General features: G+C 35.5%; 1 non-coding gene and 1 pseudogene across 1 annotated transcript; one reads left to right on the top strand and one right to left on the bottom strand.

Annotated features, from left to right (window-relative positions):
* The first annotated feature begins 1,899 nt into the window (after window positions 1-1,899).
* LOC140860439 (uncharacterized) lies at window positions 1,900-18,921 on the top strand (annotated as a pseudogene).
* On the bottom strand, window positions 4,735-4,845 carry LOC140876917 (small nucleolar RNA R71). Its single transcript, XR_012149144.1, has one exon. It is a non-coding gene; the product is annotated as a small nucleolar RNA R71 (small nucleolar RNA).
* Window positions 18,922-20,495: the final 1,574 nt, after the last annotated feature.

The raw sequence follows: 20,495 nt of genomic DNA, 5'->3' as shown, positions 1-20,495 counted from the left end.
TTCGGACGATCTGAACTCACCCGATTTTATTTTCCAATTTTATTTAATTAAATCCAATTTAATTCCTTAATTCATTTCTTAATCATATTCAGTCAATTAATCTAAAAAAATGGGACCGGGCTACTACCCAGAGTATATGCATCACGCTAGTGAAATTCATCTTCAAGGAGAAAAAAAAATTCATAGATATGTTAAGGACACAAATTTATTTGATACCGACCAGAATAAACATCTTGACATCATCAACATTCAGTGCACAAAGAAAGGCAAGCCTATGAGTTCTTTGATGGCTTCAAAATTAGAAAAATGATGAATTATGTAGCTTCGGAGCCAAGGAGGAGTGTTGATTTGGATGACTCAAGAAACTGATTTAAATATATCTATTATCGTTTTATAATTATAACAATATCTTTATTATATCATTTAGGATTTTAGTTGTTATCTCCAACTGGTAAAATACTTTTCTTAGGACTCTAGTTTCATTAGAACTCTATATTGATTATGTTCTTTGGCTTTCTCAATTCCTCCTTCAAGTTGTTTTCTTCTTTTCTTCTAAAAAATATCCAACAGAAAGCAATGATGAACATGCAACTGTATCTTGAATAAGGTCCTATCAATATCTGGGGCAGTGTCCTCGAACATCATAGCATTCCTAGTAGTCCAAATGTAATAAACTGTTGCAGAGAAAACCAACCCCGCCGCCTTTGTAATCCTTGAGGTACCATACAAGGATTTCTTGAACAATGAGAGCTCTCCAAAGAGTCGACATAGCATATCTCATCCCCGCCTCGTATCTGTTGGCCGTTAGTTAGTTTTTGATTTTTGGCTTATTTTGATTTTGTATTATGCATCGTGGGAATTTAATCTCATATCTGTAGTTTTCATACTTTGTGGTTTATTTGGATAAGGGTATGGTTAATCCTATCTCATATTTTGATATATCAGATATTTAAATATTGCTTGACTGTTTTTTATAGGGTAAAAAGACTCCACCATCATTTGATAATATTTGAATTTATGCTGTGTATGAGTTTATGTTCATTAAGAATCAATATTACAAAAGTGTGCAGTTGATAGGTGATAATGTTGTGTGTATATTATGGACTGTGGCATGTGAGTCCTCTAGAGTTTGAGACTTTATAAATCTCTGATTAAATGTATAAAGTGTTGACGATTTTTTAGCAAAAAACTCTACTATCCAATTCGTGTTCTAAGTGGTAGAACACGTTTTTCTCAAAGTGCCACTTAATCATTCCAGTTCGAGACAAGATTCACTGTGGTGTCACACATACTCTTACTGTTTATTGTTGAGAAAGTTCTTGGGAGATAACACTCCGTAGCATCGAAGAGAGTTTGATCAAAGGAGTATCTGAAGACGAGTAAAAGCTCGCCAAGTGATTTCTACTAAATATGTAATCATATAGGGTGTCAACAAAATAGGGAGTCTTTTGTTTTGAATAAGACCTTATTGTCTATTCGTTTAACATTTTTAGTGACTCAATTGCCTATGATCGATTTCCCCGTCACAAATTTTACGAACGAAAACTTTTAATACTTCATTCAAGAAGAGAGTGTCCGAGGTTATAAGGTCAATTAAAGTCCTCTTTGAGATTATGAGTAGGTCAGGTTTTATTCCACCAGTCCATGGATCCTATCAGGGATTCAAGCCCCGTAGACGTAGGTCAGTTAGAGTGAACTACGTAAAAATCCTTGTGTTCTTGCGTTATTTATTTATTTGATATTTTTTACACCTAGTGAATTAATTCAGAATAAATAACTAACACTGAACTAAAATAGCTCTGCAAATAAAATAACTTATCAATTGGCATCAAAGAAGGCGTATCTCTCATCAAGCCCCCACCACTGGATGGAACAAACTACTCATATTGGAATGCGAGAATGGGAGCATTAATAAAATCAATTAAAGAAAAGGCCTGGAGATCAATTGTAGTGGGATGGAAATCTCAAATGAACAAAGACGCAGAAGGAAAGGAAACAACCTGTGAAACTTTGGATCACTGGAACTCGGAAGAAGAAATATTGGGGATAGAAAATGCAAAGGCACTGAATGCCATTTTCAATGCTGTGGTTGTAAACCAGTCCAAAATCATATCGACTTTTGAATCAACAAAAGCAGCTTGGGACACACTGGAAACAACATATGAAGGCACTACATCAGTCAAAGCATCCAAGCTTCAAATCTTGGCAACCCGGTTTGAGAATCTAAGAATGAAGGAAGACGAGACCATCAGTGAATTCAACACAAAACTGTGTGAGATCTCGAATGAAGCCTTCACTCTGGAAAAGAAATATTATGAGGCTAAACTGGTTAGGAAGACATTGAGATCACTTCCGACCAGATTTGATATGAAAGTGGCGGCCATTGAAGAAGCAAATGATATAGATGCAATGAAATTGGATGAGATAATGGGATCCATCACGACTTATGAATTAAAATTCGAACAGAAAAATAAAGGCAAGGAGATTGCTTTGAGAATTGAGGAACAAAATCATGAAGGAGTAACTGATGAATCTTAAAATTTGTAATTATTTATATGTTAAAAAGTATGTTTTAAAATTAAAGTTTAATTAAAATTATGAAGTTGTATTATTTTAGTGTTATGTGTTTATATTTAAATGTTTTACTAAAATGTTGTATTTTACGGTTTGCGCAGGTTTGGTAAAAATAAAATTACTCAAGCTACAGAGGTCATAATGGAGTAATCTCAAATCCTCTAGAATCACAAAAGAGGCATCTTCAACTTTGTAGAAGACAAGAAATTCCAAAAACTTCATTAAGATGATCAAAATAATCAAACATCAAAATGGAGACAAATTTACTTTTACTATAACTAGCTTGGAGTAAAAATATCATAAGTATTTCATATTTTATCCAAAAGGGGTGAATGAGTTTTCAAAACACATCTACAGACAAAGGGCTACGTGTTATATGTTTTGTGCAGAAGCAAAATCGGAAGTCTAAGGCATCAAACATGCCAATTAAAGTTGGGTCAATGTATTGACATTCAAGGAGACAAGTACCCACCAACTTTACTATTCCATATTTAATGAGTCTTGGACCCTTGCTCTCATTTGGCCTATAAATAGATGTGTTGTATAAGCTTTGTAGTGTGCAAGAGTGTAGAGAATTTCTCATTTGTAAAATAAATATTGTGTGTGTGATAATAAAAGTTTGAGTGTGCAAGTTTCTCAAGTTCAAGTATGAAATTTCTTTTATCTTTATTCTTGAGTTTCATGTTCATGGAAAGCTAAATCTTTTTATGTCAAGGTGAAAAGGTTTCATTGTTGGTCAAGTAAGATTTTTTATATTTTGTATATTCTTTCCTTTTCTATTTTTATTTTTACTAATTGATCTTTATTTGTAGGTATAATTTTGGATGATTTGTTGTTATCTATTTACATCAAATGCTTGGTACCTTGAATGTGGTTACCTTGATTTGTTGTCAAATATGATACAATAAATACTATAATAATTATATACTATAAATATATGTATCTATTTATAATAAAGTCATATATATTATTTAGACGATAGCGTGACTCTGTCGGTTGTTCTAAATAATATATTGTGATTTGAACTAACTTTTACTTTCCGCAACTAACTTTTACTTTCCGCAACTAACATTTACCTTTTCGCAACTAACATTTACTTTCTCGCATCTAACATTTACTTTTCCGCATCTAACATAAAAAAGGTCATATATTTTATTTAGACAATAGCGTGGCTCTGCCGATTGTTCTAAATGAAATATTGTGATTTGATCTAACATTTAATTTTATGTCAATTTATATTTATGCATTTATATATATATTATGGGTACCATGTATTAAATATCGGTTAATCTGATATTAATATAGTGGGAACTATATTATATGATATATTTGTATAAATATTTAATTATTATCTTATGTTTATTTTTATTTTAGTTTCTTTTATTTATTTTTGTTAAGCAATCTTAAATAAACCAACAATGAACCTTTGAAGCCTTGACAATTTTATAATTTGTGTATTTGAAGTTTTATAATAATATTTTCATCTATAATATATCATTGCTAAAATTAAACTTACAACATCCTCTCCGTGGATCGATCTCGTACTCACGAGTATATTACTTGCAGACAACCTACACTTGAGTGAATTACAATTTAAGTTGTAGCAAGTTTTTGGCGCCGTTGCCGGGGAGGTATAAATTAAGTTTAATTTTGTTATTTATGTTATTATGTAAATAGTATGTTGTTTTTAATTGTATGATTGTGTGAAGTCGTCAACAAAGTGGTAGACTTGTTCGAGTAACTGAAAATATTTTAAACATGAAGGATAATTCTAATAATCAAGATGATAATAATAATAATAATAATAATAATAATAATCAAGAACATGAACAACCAAGAACACTTAGGCACCATATGAATCCAATAAGAACTAGTACACCATCTTGTTTAGTTTTTTCTCCTGATGCATTTAATTTCAATTTTAAGCCACAAGTCATTCAACTTTTACCAAAGTTTCATGGCTTAGATTCTGAAAATCCATATTTGCATTTAAGAGAATTTGAGGAGGTTTGCAACACTTATAATGATCAAAATTATAGCTTTTTCTTTTTTCCTTAAAAGATCTAAAACATGGTTGCAAAATTTGAGATCAAGTTCAATAAGATCATGGGAAGAAATGCAACAACAATTTCTAAAAAATTTTTTTCCTTCCCATAGAACAAACTCTTTTAAAAGACAAATTACAACGTTTTCTCAAAAACAAGGGGAAACATTTTATCAATGTTGGGATAGATATAAAGAGTTACTTAATACATGCCCACATCATGGTTTTGAAATATGAAGGATAGTTTCTCAATTTTATGAAGGTTTAATACCTAAAGATAGGCAAATGATAGAATTCATGTGTAATGGAACTTTTGAAGATAAAAACCCAAATGAAGCTGTAGAATATTTGGAGTCATTAGAAGAAAATACTCAAAATTGGGATAATATAGGCTCAATTGAACCACCAAGTAAAACCAATATTCAACAAATGGGGGTGGTATTTATCATCTTAAAGATGATGTAGATGTTCAAGCTAAACTTGCATCTTTAGCAAGAAAAATCGAGTCATTAGAAATGAAAAAGAGTGATCAATTAAAAAGTGTTCAAGAAATTGTTTGTCATATATATGACACACATGTTCATCTTACAAAAAATTGTCCTACTTTGCCTTCATTTAAAGAATTTCTCCATGAACAAGCCAATTATGTTAACAATTTTAAAAAACCAACATTAGATCCTTTTTCACAAACATATAATCCTGATTGGAGAAATCATCCTAATTTTAGTTGGAGGAACGATAATAATGCACAACCTTCACAACAACCTTTTCACAATAACCAAAGTCATCAAGGTTATGCTCCTTATATCCCACCTCCAAGAAAACATTTTGAAGATGAAATTCATGCATACATTCAAAAGCAAGAGTCTATCAATATTCAAAACATTCAATCTATGAATGATTTGAAAGAAACTCTTGCAAAATTTGCATCTGCACTTAATATTCATGAAAAAGGAAAATTTCCATCTCAACCACAACCTAATCCTAATAATCAAAATCAAGAAAAATTTGATCAAGTAAAATCTGTTATTACTCTTAGAAGTGGTAAAATAGTTAATGATCCATATAGTGATGAAAACAAAGATCAGTCAAACTCAAAGAGTAAGGATGGAAATCTTGATACTTTCGAGAAAGATGATACTTTGAGTCCTAAGATTAAGAAAGTTGATGATAAATTATTTGAAATAATATGTGAGTCAAATAAACATGTTCCTTTCCCTCATGCATTAGTTAATAATAAAAAACAAAAAAATGATTCTGATATTTATGAAGTTTTTAAACAAGTAAAAATAAATATTCCATTATTAGATGCTATTAAACAAGTGCCTTCTCATGCAAAGTTTTTAAAAGATTTATGTACTGTGAAAAGACAATTGCATGTAAAGAAGAAAGCATTCTTAACGGAGCAAGTAAGCTCTATTATTCAAAATAATTCTACCTTGAAATATAAAGATGCCGGTTGTCCAACAATTTCATGTATTATTGGAAAAAATAAAATTAAAAAAGCTTTGTTAGATTTGGGAGCAAGTGTGAATTTAATTCCTTATTCAGTTTATGAAAAGCTTAAGTTGGGAGATTTAAAACCTACATCTGTTACTCTTTTACTAGCCGATAGGTCAATCAAAATACCTAGAGGTATTGTAGAAGATGTATTAGTTCAAGTCGATAAATTCATATATCCCGTGGATTTTATTGTCTTGGATACACAACCAATAGAAGTACATAACGAAATTCCAGTAATAATGGGACGTCCATTTCTAGAAACTTCAAATGCTTTAATTAATTGTCGAAATGGAATAATAAAATTGTCTTTTGGAAATATGACTTTAGAACTTAATGTGTTCAATTTATGTAAACAACCAAGTATTAATGAAGATGAAGATGATAATGCAATAGAAACAATCGTGGAAGAAAATATACACAAAGAAAACTTAAATCAACAATCTGAAGTTTGTTTAGTGGAAAATTTTGATTCAAAAAATATTTTTAAATCAAAGTTATTTGAAGAAATTAATGAACTTGAAGAAGTAAAAGAAAATGATCATCCAAAACTTAAATTAAAACCCTTACCAATAGAACTAAAATATGCTTTTCTTGGTGAAAATAAAACATATTCTATTGTAATATCTTCGACTCTCTTACCAAAACAAGAATAAGATTTAATAACACAACTTAGAAAACACAAAAATGCAATTGGATGGACTTTGCAAGATATAAAAGGTATAAATCCTTTAATCTGCACACATAGAATTCACTTGGAAGAAAATGCTAAAACATATCAACAACCACAAAGAAGATTAAATCCATACATGAAAGAAGTTGTTAAAAATGAAGTTTTAAAACTATTAGATTCCGGAATTATTTATCCAATCTCGGATAGTAAATGGGTAAGTCCAACACAAGTAGTACCAAAAACATCAGGCATCACTGTTATAAAAAATGAAAAGGGAGAATTATTACAAGCTAGGATTCCATCTAGTTGGCGTATGTGCATTGATTATAAAAAATTAAATGATGCAACTAGAAAAGATCACTTTCCGTTACCATTTTTAGATCAAATTTTAGAGAAAGTGGCATGTAATCCTTATTATTGTTTTCTTGATGGGTATTCTGAAAGAGTGGGTGCCCAGTGAGCCAACTTGTGGCTATGGGCTTTGATGACTCTTTGTAAAAAACAATCTTTTGTTTAATATAATTTACACTTTTATTAATGGCAATGACTTTATCTTTCTTCATATTGTTATATTGTGATATACTATTGTTGTTTTGATAAAGACCTTGAATATACTATAGTGTATGTAAGATGTGGTAGAACATGGGGATGTCTATCATGAAATACATCTTATAGTCATTGTATATTCTAAATTGTTCCTAGTCGATTGAACCGTCCGAAAATAAGGATAAGGATCGCTCGAGTTTGAGACTAGCATTTGCGATGCGGAGTACCACGTTTCATTGGTAGGGAACATGGAGATGTTCGAAGCATGCAAATGGATATTCATAGGATGAATAATCGAACTACCCTATCCGGACTTTCCAAGTGGTTATCACTTATCGAGTGGATAAAGTCCGTGGTTTTGGTTGTATACCATTAGTCCTTACTACTTGAAACATCATGGAGACTCTATATGCTAGTACTGTGCTTTGACTCGTTTACCGACTCTATGGGGGTCATCAGGTGTCGGGATTGGGTACAGTTACAACACATATAGGAGTCGATGCATTGTTGTCAAGGATTCACCACATACTTGCGAGTGTGGATATCCTATGCGATCTGAGGAGATATTAGTGTGACGAATCTCTGGCCAGAGTACTTGATGTGATTTAAGAAATGGTTTCTTAGTAGCACATGCGATGTCACTAATTTGATCTTCAAGATGTATTGCATAGTTATCGAATCTTGAGCGACTCTCGATATACCAATGGTTGTTGATTCGATCGGGATATATGGATGAAGGGACCGTACTGTACGCTAACCAAAATCTACTGGTTCTTGTAGGCACTATCAGTGATACCTAGGGAATCATGGGGCGATGTTGCTAGGCGCTTTACCATGATTCGTTGGGCAAGTCGGAAAGTGTTGTTCTGAGTCACAAGGAGTTGTGAGCCCACGGCTAGCTGTATCCCTGAACCATTGAGGGTCAAACAGTGTAATGAAGTTTTAATCCCCGTTGAGATAGTTAAATTTAAAGAGTTAAATTTAATGAATAAAGAAGTTGGACTTCTTAAATAAGAGTAAGGGAGTAGGATTTCCTAAAATGACATAGGGATGGACATTTTTTAGAAATCACTGAATTCGGATTCAGGAAAATTTATCTTGATTTTAAAATGTGCAGAAATGGTTACTGTGCACATTGGTGAAATCGGTTCATCAATCGGAGTCACGATGAATTTTATATTAATTTCTGAACATGCGGGCTTTGCTTGTCGGGCCTCAACTTATGACTAATGGGCCCTAAGGTGTTAGTGGCCTGCATTATAAATAAGTTATTGCAGTACAGAAATTACACACAACTGGTCATAATTTGAGAGACAGAAAATCGAAAACCCTAGCTCTCTCTCAAAAGAAATTCGGCCGCCCCCCTCCCTTCTCTGCGTGAGAAATTCCGGTTTGTGATTTTGAATTGCAGTTTGGAATAGCGAATCAAATTCGTTTATTCTCTTCGTAGAAAACTTCTGATAGATTTTCTAGTGCAATCTATCAGAGGGATTAAACCTCCATTCGTGGACCTGATTGAAGGACAGAATATTCATCAGTTCCAGGGAGAGACAACAAGAGCAGATTAAATCTGTTGGTGTCCAGAATCTCGATTCGAGATTAAAGGTAAAAATTACATAACAGTTATTTAATTTTTACACACACAAATAATTTAATCGTAAAAGGATTGATACCCACACTATGGAATTGTTCCATACAAAATTTTAAACTTCCGCTGCACCGGGTATCAATACCGATTGATCTGAGAGCCGCGTTTTCCAACAGTGGTATCAGAGCCAGGTTGCTCAGATCAAACGATTAAATTAATCGATTGTACAAAAATTTTTGAGTCTTGGTTTTTTAAAACAAAATAAATATTTTAAATAAAAAAAAAAAAAATTTTTTCGGGCAAAACCCGGGCAGCGATTGGATCGCTGCCCGGTGGGGCAGCGCTCGGCGCTGCCCAGGGCGGCTCACGGCGCCGCCTAGGGCAGCGCACGACGCCGCCCAGGGGCGGCGCCAGGCGCCGCCAGGGCAGCGATTGTCGCTGCCCTAAGGGGGCAGCCGGGCTGCCCCGGCCCGCGCCCACGGGTGCGGGCCGGCCCGGGAGTGTCCCGGGCGGCCCGCGGGAAAAATTATTTTTTTATTTAAATTAATTTTAATGTGTTAAAATTTTATTTTTGGTCCGGTCAAAAATTGTTTTTGATTGGTTCACGAGGCATCGGATCGAATTGTTCGAGTCCGAAAATTTTAAAATTGATTTTTGGATAAATTTGAATTTTTTTTGAAAAATTTTAATATTTTATCCTTAAATTGAATTTTGAAATCAATTATTTTTGGTGCAATTGATGATAAGATTTGATCTTATGAATACATTAAGTAAAATATGATTTTATCTATAAAATTGGATTCTGTAGATAAAATATGATTTTATTTAATAAAAGGTAAAATATGATTTTATATGTAAAATATGATTTTATATATAAAATATGATTTTATCCTGTTTAAATTTAAATTGCCATATGCATGATATCCAATAAATTAATTTTGAATTAAATATTATTGGATAAGGATGATCGATTGCCATGACCAATTTTGTAGGTGTATGTTAGAAATTTACATTTGTTTTTATTGTTGTTGGTTTTATTAATGGGCCTGGTTTATGGCCCAGTATGAATGTCATATGTAATAAAAGTGGGCTTGGTTTATGGTCCGTTCCCACCCCTAAAAATGTATCCCCTACTTGTCATTGTTATTTATTGTAAATACATTAGATTTAGTGGGAGATCAAGATTTGAAGATGGAGTGGGCCCAGCAGACAATAAAGACTGAAGAAATGTAAATTGGAAGCAAATGTAATAGGATTGCATTGCATACTGCATATTACCTAGGATTGGACTAAGACCCGTGATTGGCAACCACGGGTCAATTAGAAATGGAATCGATCATCCTATATAATATATGATATTATGATTGTATGCATGTTTTAGACATAATTGTATGAATCCGGCAAGCATACAATAAATTGAAAAATGATGAGACAAATTTTCATAATTAAAAATCCCTCATTTTAAATATGATTTAAAATTGATATCAAGATAAATAAAGGAAATTTAAATTTGTTTAAATGTTCCTACCTTCCATCAACGGTCAATGTATGTGATGCTACCCGCGGATACGGTCCGGCTCATATTATTGGGGGGGCCCGTCCGTCGGAAAGCTGTACATTGGATCGACACATGTTGTAAGTTGGGTGGAACTCCCATGGGATCGGCTCATATTATTGGGGGATCCACATGGCGACCGTCCATCACAACTTAATATTGATGGGTCATCTTGACATGTCACTATAAACGGCGTCATATTATTGGGCCCTTATTGGACATGAGGTAAATACATGGGGGTTGCTTTGGAAGCAATTGGGCTCTACCTTTTGAGAATTATGGTTGGCTGATATTATTCGGGACCATAAGTTTGTCAATTGGACTCCATGTTCTCACTAAGGAAAAAGTTTCCCGTTTTCACTAGAGGGTAGTGAAATCGTTAAAATAGTGGGAGTGAGATTCATAAAATTAAATTCGCCTATTTTATGTCTTAGTAAATTGCTTAAACAATCATTGATATATGTCTATTTTCCTTTTTAGTATTTCATACAATGAATTCGCGTAATCCATTATTCTCGATCCTCGAACAAAACAAGTTGACTGGCGCAAACTATACGGAATGGTTCCGGAAGTTGAAGATTGTCTTGACTTCGAAGAAGATGCTCTACGTGTTAGAGAAATCACCTCCGAAGGAAGCACCAGCTGACGTAAGTCCGGAGGAATTGGCCAAACTTGATGCATGGTGGGACCATGACATCAAGACCAAATGCTATATGCAAGCCTCGATGTCTGATGAACTCTAGAGGCGATTTGAGGACACCGTGAATGCTGCTGACATTCACGCTCAACTCAAGGAACTTTTTGGGGCTCAATCGAGGGCTGAAAGGTTCGCTACTGTTAAGGAGCTAATGACGTGTCGCATGCGTGAAGGGACTTCGGTCCGTGATCATGGGGTACGAGTGATTTGGCTCATACAGAAGTTAGCAACTCTTGATTTGGTGTTGGAGCATGAACTCAACGTGGATTTACTGCTTCTGTCTCTTCCTTCTTCGTTTGACGGATTTGTGGTAAATTTTAATATGAACAAGATAGAGGCCACCCTTGAAGAGATGGTCAATATGCTTGTGACATATGAATCCACACTAAAGAAGGATAAACCAGCTTTCTTGGTGGGCTCCTCATCTTCTGCTAAGAAGGGGCCAAGTACGAAGGGTAAGAAACGTTCTGCCCCACCCAAGAAAGTCGAACCCGAGAAAAAGCACAAGACAAAGGCTTCAAACAATGGAAAATCCAAGGATGTTTGCCATTACTGCAAGAAGCCCGGTCATTGGAAGCGCAACTGCAAGGAATATCTAGAGCAGTTGGGAACTGCAAAGGGTATGTTCTATATTGAAATAAACATTTCACTTAATACTACTTCTTGGGTATTGGATACCGGATGTGGATCTCACATTTGCAATGATTTGCAGGTGATGACAAGAAGTCGCAGGCTTAGAATGGGTGGGACCCAGCTGAGGCTCGGGAATGGTTCCAGAGTTGAAGCTACAGCCATTGGAGATGTTTGTTTAATTTTGCAGAACGGTTTTAAGTTATTTTTAAGAGATGTTTTATTTGTTCCGGATTTAATTAAAAACATTATTTCTGTTTCTATGCTAGATAGAGATGGTTATTCTTGCAATTTTGTGAATGTGATTTGCAATATTTACAAGAATGAATGTTTGATTGGAAATGGACAACTTGAAAACGATCTATACAACTTAAAACTAAAAGACGTTCCAATAAATTATGTTGATAAACCGGCGACAACAAACAAAAGGAAAATCGATAGTCAAAACCCGGCAAACCTTTGGCACGCTAGACTAGGTCATATTTCCTCAAGGAGGATGAACAAGCTAGTGGGAGAGGGCATGTTTGATATGTCTGATATTAACTCTCTACCTACTTGTGAATCCTGCCTAAAAGGGAAAATGACTAAATCTCCTTTTAAGGGGAAACCTGAGCGTAGTCAAAATCTGTTGGATTTGATCCATATAGATGTTTGTGGTCCATTTAGAGTTGGGACTCAACATGGCCACACCTACTTCATTACCTTTACTGATGATTATTCAAGGTATGGGTATTTATATTTAATGAAATATAAGTATGAAGCATTTGAAAAGTTCAAAGAATTCAAGGCTGAAGTAGAAAATAAGCTAGGTAAAAATATTAAAGCACTTCGATCGGATCGAGGTGGAGAATACTTAAGTACCGATTTTTTGGACTATCTAAAAGAGAATGGGATTCTCTCTCAGTGGACTCCTCCTATGACACCACAACTTAATGGTGTATCGGAGCGTCGTAATCGAACTTTGTTGGACATGGTTCGATCCATGATGAGCTTCACTGAGCTTCCACCTTCGTTTTGGGGCTATGCGCTTGAAACGGCGGTATTGTTGTTGAACAACGTCCACACTAAAGCAGTGGACAAAACACCATACGAGTTATGGAATGGCAAAGCTCCTAAGTATTCGTACTTGAGGATTTGGGGATGTCCTGCTTACGTGAAGCAGACAGTGGGAGATAAGTTGGATAGTCGATCCAGCTTATGTTATTTTGTAGGGTATCCGAAGAATTCAATCGGATATTATTTCTATTATCCTGCTGAAACAAAGGTGTTTGTTTCAAGAAATGCCACCTTCTTGGAGAAGGAGTTCTTATTGGATAAGAAAGGCGAGATGATGGAACTCGAAGAAGTTCGAGAAGAACCCGAAATACAAAATAACGATCCTACACCTCAGGAACCATTGCTGGACACGCCTGCACCTAGAAGATCCGAGAGGACTTCTAGACCTCCTATTCGATATGGTCTTCTTCTTGAAGGGGATCAAGATGAACCCGACATTGGATGTGATCCAAGAAACTTCAAGGAAGCAATTTCTGATGCGGATTCAAATTTATGGCTTGAAGCTATGCAGTCAGAATTAGATTCGATGCATACAAACCAAGTTTGGTCTTTAGTAGATCCTCCCGATGGAATTGTTCCAATAGGGTGTAAATGGATCTACAAGAGAAAGCTTGGGCCTGATGGTAAGGTATTGACCTACAAGGCGCGATTGGTGGCGAAAGGTTACACTCAAAGACAAGGAGTTGACTATGATGAAACCTTTTCACCAGTTGCAATGTTCAAGTCCATAAGAATCCTTATTGCCATAGCTGCATGGTATGACTATGAGATATGGCAAATGGATGTGAAGACTGCTTTTCTTAATGGAGACATTAAGGAAGAAATCTATATGAGGCAGCCTGAGGGGTTCACATCCATGGGAAGCGAGCATAAGGTATGCAAGCTTCAGAGATCAATTTATGGTCTAAAACAAGCATCAAGAAGTTGGAACCAGAAATTTGATGAAACAATAAAAGATTTTGGTTTCATCAAGAACCCGGAGGAACCATGCGTGTACAAGAAAGTAGTTAAGGATGCTGTGACATTCTTAGTACTTTATGTTGATGACATCCTAGTCATTGGGAATGATGTAGGGATGTTGCAGTCAACAAAGATATGGTTATCAGGTAGATTCTCGATGAAGGATTTGGGTGAGGCATCCTACATTCTTGGGATACAGATCTATAGAGATAGATCTAAGAGAATGATAGGACTCACTCAATCAACCTACATCGACACCATATTGAAACGGTTTTCAATGGATGGGTCCAAGAGAGGACATCTACCCATGTGTCATGGAGTTTCTCTATCCAAGTCTATGTGTCCCAAGACTGATGAAGAGATAGAGAATATGACACATGTACCATATGCGTCAGCTATAGGTAGTATCATGTATGGGATGATATCTACCAGATCGGATGTAGCATTTGCTCTGAGTGTCACGAGCAGATATCAAGCTAATCCCGGTCAAATGCATTGGAAAGCCGTGAAGGACATTCTTAAGTACTTACGAAGGACTAAGAATATGTTCATGGTATATGGAGGACGAGAACTGAAATTAGAAGGCTATACCGACTCTAGCTTCCAAAGTGACGTGGATGACTCGAAGTCAACCTCTGGATTTGTGTTCATGCTCAATGGCGGTGCTGTCTCTTGGAAGAGTTCCAAGCAGGACACCACAGCGGATTCCACCACTGAGGCTGAATACATTGCAGCATCAGCTGCTGCTAAAGAGGCCGTTTGGATGAGGAAGTTCGTCCAAGAGTTGGGCGTCATTCCTGAATTTGTTGGTCCAGTCCCGGTGTACTGTGACAACACGGGTGCCGTTGCTCAAGCAAAGGAACCAAGGTCTCATCAAAGATCCAAACACGTACTGAGAAAATACCACATCATCCGGGAGATTGTGGAAAGAGGAGACATCACTGTCGAACGAGTGGCCTCTGCAGACAATATCGCTGATCCACTTACTAAGCCCTTGCCAGGACCATTGTTTGACAAACATCGCGAAGCAATGGGTCTACGTAGTATGACTAGTTGGCTATAGGGCAAGTGGGAGATTGAAAGAGTGGGTGCCCAGTGAGCCAACTTGTGGCTATGGGCTTTGATGACTCTTTGTAAAAAACAATCTTTTGTTTAATATAATTTACACTTTTATTAATGGCAATGACTTTATCTTTCTTCATATTGTTATATTGTGATATACTATTGTTGTTTTGATAAAGATCTTGAATATACTATAGTGTATGTAAGATGTGGTAGAACATGGGGATGTCTATCATGAAATACATCTTATAGTCACTGTATATTCTAAACTGTTCCTAGTCGATTGAGCCGTCCGAAAATAAGGATAAGGATCGCTCGAGTTTGAGACTAGCATTTGCGATGCGGAGTACCACGTTTCATTGGTAGGGAACATGGAGATGTTCGAAGCATGCAAATGGATATTCATAGGATGAATAATCGAACTACCCTATCCGAACTTTCCAAGTGGTTATCACTTATCGAGTGGATAAAGTCCGCGGTTTTGGTTGTACACTATTAGTCCTTACTACTTGAAACATCATGGAGACTCTATATGCTAGTACTGTGCTTTGACTCGTTTACCGACTCTATGGGGGTCATCAGGTGTCGGGATTGGGTACAGTTACAACACATATAGGAGTCGATGCATTGTTGTCAAGGATTCACCACATACTTGCGAGTGTGGATATCCTATGCGATCTGAGGAGATATTAGTGTGACGAATCTCTGGCCAGAGTACTTGATGTGATTTAAGAAATGGTTTCTTAGTAGCACATGCGATGTCACTAATTTGATCTTCAAGATGTATTGCATAGTTATCGAATCTTGAGCGACTCTCGATATACCAATGGTTGTTGATTCGATCGGGATATATGGATGAAGGGACCGTACTGTACGCTAACCAAAATCTACTGGTTCTTGTAGGCACTATCAGTGATACCTAGGGAATCATGGGGCGATGTTGCTAGGCGCTTTACCATGATTCGTTGGGCAAGTCGGAAAGTGTTGTTCTGAGTCACAAGGAGTTGTGAGCCCACGGCTAGCTGTATCCCTGAACCATTGAGGGTCACACAGTGTAATGGAGTTTTAATCCCCGTTGAGATAGTTAAATTTAAAGAGTTAAATTTAATGAATAAAGAAGTTGGACTTCTTAAATAAGAGTAAGGGAGTAGGATTTCCTAAAATGACATAGGGATGGACATTTTTTAGAAATCACTGAATTCGGATTCAGGAAAATTTATCTTGACTTTAAAATGTGCAGAAATGGTTTCTGTGCACATTGGTGAAATCGGTTCATCAATCGGAGTCACGATGAATTTTATATTAATTTCTGAACATGCGGGCTTTGCTTGTCGGGCCTCAACTTATGACTAATGGGCTCTAAGGTGTTAGTGGCCTGCATTATAAATAAATTATTGCAGTACAGAAATTACACACAACTGGTCATAATTTGAGAGACAGAAAATCGAAAACCCTAGCTCTCTCTCAAAAGAAATTCGGCCGCCCCCCTCCCTTCTCTTCGTGAGAAATTCCGGTCTGTGATTTTGAATTGCAGTCTGGAATAGCGAATCAAATTCGTTTATTCTCTTCGTAGAAAACTTCTGATAGATTTTCTAGTGCAATCTATCAGAGGGATTAAACCTCCATTCGTGGACCTGATTGAAGGACAGAATATTCATCAGTTCCAGGGAGAGACAACAAGAGCAGATTAAATCTGTTGGTGTCCAGAATCTCGATTCGAGATTAAAGGTAAAAATTACATAACAGTTATTTAATTTTTACACACACAAATAATTTAATCATAAAAGGATTGATACCCACACTATGGAATTGTTCCATACAAAATTTTAAACTTCCGCTGCACCGGGTATCAATACCGATTGATCTGAGAGCCGCGTTTTCCAACATATTCGGGGTATTATCAAATACCAATATCATTAGAAGATCAAGAAAAAACTATTTCACTTGTCCGTTTGGAACTTTTGCTTTTAAAAGAATGCCATTTGGTTTATGTAATGCCCCGGCTACTTTTCAAAGGTGCATGCTAAGTATTTTTAGTGACATGATTGAAGAATTTGTGGAAGTTTTTATGGATGATATAACTGTTTTTGGAAACTCATTTGAAAACTGTCTTAAAAATTTGGAAGAAGTTTTAAAAAGATGTGAAGAAAAAAATCTTGTTTTAAATTGGGAAAAATGTCACTACATGGTTAAATCCGGAATTGTGTTAGGGCATGTCATATCTGAAAAAGGAATTGAAGTTGATAAAGCTAAGGTTGATGTTATTACTAATTTACCATCACCAAACACGATCAAAGAAATTCGATCATTTTTGGGTCATGCGGGATTTTATAGAAGATTTATAAAAAATTTTAGCATAATATCGAAACCAATTTCAAATCTTTTAACGAAAGATGCACAATTTGAATGGACTCAAGAATGTGAAACTGCTTTTAAAAAGATAATTAATCTTTTAACTACATCACCTATTTTACAACCTCTTGATTGGTCTTTATCATTTGAATTAATGTGTGATGCAAGTGATTATGCTGTAGGAGCCGTGTTAGGACAAAGAAAAGAAGGTAAACCTTATGTGATCTATTATGCAAGTAGAACCTTAAATAGTGCTCAAATCAATTATTCAACAACTGAAAAAGAATTACTTGGTTTGCTAATATTGTTGTTACAAGAATTTGATCTTGTAATAAAAGATAAAAAAGGAAAAGAAAATGTAGTAGCCGATCATTTATCAAGAATAATTTCTGAATCATCTCAAAATGAAATACCAATAAATAAAAATTTTCCGGATGATCAACTATTTTATGCTACTACTATGCCTTGGTTTGCTAATATTGTAAATTTTATTGTGACAAATAAAATGCCTTCTCATTGGAGTTCACAAGATAAAAATAAATTCTTGAAAGAGGTCAAAAAATTTTATTGGGATGATCCTTATTTGTTTAAGTATTGTCCTGATCAAATTTTTCGACGATGCATACCCGACAATGAGGTAAGTAGTGTCATTAAATTTTGTCATTCTGAGGCATGTGGAGGTCATTTTTCGTCAAAGAAAACAGCTGCAAAAATCTTTTAATGTGAATTTTATTGGCCTTCTTTATTCAAAGATACACATTCATTTTGCAAATCTTGTGAAAATTGTCAGAAAATGGGTTCAATTTCAAAACGAAACATGATGCCTTTAAATCCAATCATGATTATTGAAATATTTGACAGTTGGGGAATAAATTTTATGGGTCCATTTCCATTATCTTTTGGATTCACTTATATTTTAGTGGCTATCGATTATGTTTCAAAATGAATTGAAGCAATTGCATGTAGAACTAATGATCATAAAGTTGTGATAAAATTTTTGAAAGAAAATATTTTTAGTCGATTTGGAATACCTAGAGCTATAATCAGTGATGGGGGAAGTCATTTTATAAATAAATCATTTTCTTCGTTGTTAAGAAAATATGGTATTACACATAAAGTTTCTACTCCATATCACCCTCAAACGAATGGTCGGGTTGAACTTGAAAATAAAAAAATAAAACAAATTTTGGAAAAAACAGTCAATCCAAATCGAAAAGATTGGTCTTTAAGATTAAGTGATGCATTATGGGCACATAGAACTGCATTTAAAACATCATTGGGGATGTCACCATATAGATTAGTTTTTGGAAAGCATTGTCATCTACCTGTTGAAATTGAACATAAAGCTTATTGGGCAATTAAAGCGTTTAATACTAATTTAGATGATGCATCTAAATTAAGAAAATTGCAATTAAATGAACTAGAAGAATTAAGAAATGATGCATATGAAAATGCAAAGATTTATAAAGATAAAACAAAAGCATTTCATGATAAAAATATTATGAGAAAATCTTTTGAAATCGGACAAAAAGTTTTACTTTATAATTCTCGCTTGCATTTGTTTCCAAGAAAACTTAGATCGCGATGGTCTGGACCATTTATTGTTAAATTTGTCTATCCTCATGGTGCTGTTGATGTTGAAAATCCTAAAAATAATAATGTATTTAAAGTTAATGGGCTATAACAAAGATCAATTGGTCTCAACCAACCAGTAAGAAAAGAAAACTGGATCATTGATTCAACATGTCACGAAATGGTTTGTGTTTGTTCCTCATCTTCTGTAACGACCGGAATTATTTAATTTTGATCCGAGAATATTTAATTTGGGAATATTTGGAGTTTTGATTTAAATTCTAATATTCTTAAATTATTTAGGATTGAAATTGAATGGAATGAGAAATTGAGGATTGAATTGCAATTATTGAAGTCTTGAGGGGCTAAAGTGCAAAAACCTTATTTTTGAGTTGGACACTTGTTATTCTTGAGCTTATTCACGTGTAATAGCAGATTTTATCAGAATTGGTAGAGTCAAGAACCGAGATCAAAAACTTACAAGAACTCCAAGATTTTTCCTCATCTTCCAATTCACATATCTTTTGATCCGGGTATCTGTTTTCGATTCCGAAAGATGTTTTGGAATCCTCGCAACAAAACCTTCGATTTTATGTATGTTTTCTCTTTGTTAATCAGGGTTTGGTAATTCGAAAATGATAGACACCAGACTTGTGTTTGAATTGTTGTTGATGAAATTCTATCTTTTGTAATATTGAAGTTGGGTTGAGGATTGATTGTTGTATCATGTTCTTATGATTTTCCAGCTATGATTCGACTTTTATACCTGCTGATATGTTGGGTTTGAGTTGATATTGTAACGATCCACTGTATCAAGACGGGTCTTTTCAGCGTGCTTATGTCCTCACTCACACGCACCCTGAGAAACTTCCCAGGGGGTCACCCATCCTATAACTGCCCCAAGTCAAGCACGCTTAACTTTAAAGTTTTTATGTGATGAGCTCCCGAAAAGAAGATGCACCTTCCTGATATGAGCAGTACATATGAAATCTTTTAAACCCTCCTCAACTATGTAGTCCCATACCTACACAGTCTCAGAATCCCCTCTCATTCCGGCACGGGATCGGTTCATTCATGTCTCCCTCCGCCTAGAAGCCTACCAGGAGCCGCTCATTGTCCGTGCAACCTCTTGGCACCGGCGATCACTCCCTGCCTCCTCAGCCTCGGGCGTCACCAAGCTTAATCCGAGGTATATAGGGCCATTCGAGATCTTTGAGAGAGTTGGCACGTTGGCCTACCGTTTAGCTCTACCACCAGGGCTTGCAGCAGTGCACAACGTTTTCCATGTATCCATGCTTCGGAGATATGTCTCCAACCCGTCGCATGTGTTGGATTTTGAGCCTCTTCAGTTGACACCGGAGTTAGCATTTGAGGAGAGGCCTATACGGATCTTGGCTAGGGAGGAGCGGAGGCTTAGGACGCGTGTCATACCGATGGTCAGAGTCCAGTGGCTGAATCACTCGGAGGAGGAAGCTACTTGGGAGACCGAGGCAGATATGAGGACTCGCTACCCGGAGTTATTCGGGTAAGTACTTTAATTTCGAGGACGAAATCCAATTTAAGGGGGGGGGGGGGGGGATAATTGTAACACCCGGTATTTTAAATACGTAAATTCGCATGCATAATTAGGAATTTTATTTATTTAGAATTTTAGATTATGGGTTAAATAATTATGTGAAATTATTT

Source organism: Henckelia pumila, chromosome 1, assembly GCF_033568475.1.
Source record: "Henckelia pumila isolate YLH828 chromosome 1, ASM3356847v2, whole genome shotgun sequence".
Classification (NCBI taxonomy): domain Eukaryota; kingdom Viridiplantae; phylum Streptophyta; class Magnoliopsida; order Lamiales; family Gesneriaceae; genus Henckelia; species Henckelia pumila.
Note: the sequence above shows the minus strand (reverse complement) of the source record. Positions and strands in the feature narration are given on the sequence as shown.